A 3,347-nucleotide genomic window follows, 5' to 3' on the forward strand; every position below is an offset into this window, starting at 1 on the left:
ACTCAAAGCAGGTTAGGATTTGCCGACCAATGCTAACGTGCTGCGCAACGGGCCGTACTTGGTGTTATGTTTTTGAGACTTCTGCATTCTAAAATAAGACTGGAGGCTATTCAATTGCATTGAAGTTATTCGCAGACTAACAGACAACATGAATTCTATTAAATCTTTGATCTAACAAATCTAACGAGGTGACAGAGACACCTGCTGTGGCAATGTGAAATGCATCTTGGTCGAGGTGACTTGGAAGGCGAACAAAAACGACAATGACAAAGAGAAAGGAAAGAATGAAAGTTGATGAAAAAAGAGAAGATAAGAAGAAGAAGAAGAAGAAGAAGAAGAAGAAGAAGAAGAGAAGAAGAAGAAGAGAAGAAGAGAAGAAGAAGAAGAAGAAAAAGAAGAAGAAGAAGAAGAAGAAGAAGAAGAAGAAGAAGAAGAAGAAGAAGAAGAAGAAGAAGAAGAAGAAGAAGGGAAGAAAAAAGAAACGGAAGAAGTTGAAGAAAGAAAAGAAGAAGGGGAGAAAAAAGAAAGGGAAGAAGAAAGAGAAGGAGAAGGAGGAGAAGACGAGGACGTCGACAACAACGAGGAAGATGACGACAAAGACAAACAAGAAGAGAAGTGGAAGGTGGGTGTAAAAGAAGACAAAGAAAAAAGAAAGAAGAACTGAAGGTAAGAGGTGTAGCATAGTCTAGACAAGCCTGTATGAGCAGGCGCAAAAATTTTGACAAGAAAAAAGAGAGATAAGAACATTCCTGGCTAATATATGCATAAGTAAACAAAGAAACAAGCCAAAATTAATTAACAAACGCGCAGGAGTGGCTGTGTGGTAAGTAGCTTTCTTACCAACCGCATGTTTCCGGGTTCAGTCGCACTGCGTGACACATTGGGGAAGTGTCTTCTGCTATAGTCTCCGGTCAACAACCAAAGCCTTGTGAGTGGATTTGGTAGACAGAAAATATATATATAGGGAGAATTCACAAAAAAAACAAAACAAAAAGAAAAGACGAAGACAGGTGGTGTAGACAACAAACAGATGTATCAGTTTAACGCTCGGGAAGTGAAAAAGTCTTTAACGTTTCGAGCCTACGCTCTTCCACAGAAAGGAACGCAGAAAGAAACAAGGAGAGAAAATAAAGAATGTGTGTGGCTAACGATCTATCATGGCGAATGCTGTGCAGAGGGGTCACACAGAAGAGCTAGGAAAAAGGGGAGATAATAAAATAGTGGTGATCCCAAAACGAAGGCGTGCGTGCGTATGTATAAGAGAGCATGTATGTGCGTTTGGAAGAGGGCTGTTGACCATGACGTGTGCGTGTGTGTATGTGTACGTGTGAAGGTGTGGGGCTCGGAAGTGGTCAGTGCTAGTGTTTGCGTGGTGGTGTGATGAGATGTGATGTGATGTGGTTTTGTGTGGTATGGTGGTGTATGGTGTAGTCGTCTGTGGTGTTGTGATGTGGGGGAGGCAGGAGTGAGAAGGGCAAGCTTGGGGCGAGTTAGACTGAGGATGGGGTATATGGGAGTGGGTGTAAGGGATAGGGTGGGGGTGGGATGGGATGGATAAGGAAGGTGGAGTTAGATTGAGTGGGGTGGGGTCAGGAAGGAGGGTGACGATGAAAGGAGAGGGGAAGGGAGAAGGTGGGTAGGAGTAACGAGAAGGAGAGTAGGAGTGAAGAGATGACGTAGGAGTCGAAGCACGCACACACACAAACACACACACACACACATATATATTTATATATATATATGTATGTATGTAAATATGTGTGTGTATGTTTGTGTGTCTGCGTTTGTCTCCCCACTATCGCCTGACAACCGATAGGATAAGTATCAAGCTTATAAAGAATAAGTCCTGGGGTCCATATACTCGACTAAAGGCGTTGCTCCAGCATGGCCACAGTCAAATGACTGAAACAAATAAAAGGATAAAAGAATAAACGAATGTAAATTTCACTGGAGATGAAATCATTCTGCTTAGAAGAGAAATTAGGTACTCGCTGCCCAGAAAGGTTATAGCTACGGACACGTTTAGATCTTATTCCATTTTATCGCACAAGCATTTTGTTTAGTTTTAACAGAGTTTCTAGACAAAACGGTGACTCTATAATTACTTGAGGTGTCCACGCTATTGTTTGTTTATATACCTTCTGCTACAGCGCAGAAGGTGACATTGTTGTGTAAATGGTGGCTGAATTTAGCTTGCTTTTTCGCTTATTAATGGGCCACTGTCGCCTCAGTCAATACGACAACGGTTAACATATATTATAACTTGATAGTGTATACTTATATGTGTAAACTTGCTTACTTACATAGATATGTGCTTACAGACATACCGTACCATGCAGGCATGCAGAGAAACTGAATACAGGAAATTTAGTGAAAGTGAAGCAAAGTAAACGGAGATGCCCCACAATGGCCACAGGTCTCGAGCTGAAACCCGAAAAGAATATATATATATATATATATATATATATATATATACTTTGGGTATGTCTGTATGCACATATCTATGTGCATACAGACATACCGTACCATACAGACATGCAGAGAAACTTAAATACAAACTTAGGTGAGAGATAATTACGTACATGTATAATGTATTTCTTGTTTCTCCCCACCTGTCTATACACACACACACACTCGTGTATATATATATATATCTATATATACATACATACATACATATATATATATATATATATATATATATATATATATATATATATATATAAAGAGAGAGAGAGAGAGAGAGAGAGAGAGAGAGAGAGAGAGAAGAGATAGGGAGAGACAGAGACATATATATTGGTCTGACTGTGTGACGTTTGTTTGTATATATATAAATATATATGTCTATGCATACATATATGTAGGTATGTAGCCATATATATATTTGCACGTATGTACTTATGTTTGCGTGTATGTGTTTATGCATGTATGTATGTGTGTGTGCGTATGTACGTATGCCTCATATTCTGATGTTTATGCATGTTTGAAGACCAGAATTTAAAGAGAAAAGTCTTGGTTGATTAAAATGAGACCATCGTATTATTGGTATTTATTTAATCAGAGCTAGAGGGGTGAATGGAAAAGACAATTATGGCAGAAGTTTAATTAGAAATCAGTCGAGAAGAAGACAAAATATGATATATTTAGTAATGTACTCATTAAGATATCTCATCTACTCACAATCCACGCACATTCACACACAGAAAAACACACAACGACGGAGACATAGAAACATATACAAGTCATAAAAAGTAAGTCCACACGCACCGGTAATTTCAAACGCACGCGCGCACACACGCATTCGCACAAATATATATATTTATAGAGATGACAGATTGTCTTTAACA

Source organism: Octopus bimaculoides, chromosome 2, assembly GCF_046866305.1.
Source record: "Octopus bimaculoides isolate indiv1 chromosome 2, ASM4686630v1, whole genome shotgun sequence".
Lineage (NCBI taxonomy): Eukaryota > Metazoa > Mollusca > Cephalopoda > Octopoda > Octopodidae > Octopus > Octopus bimaculoides.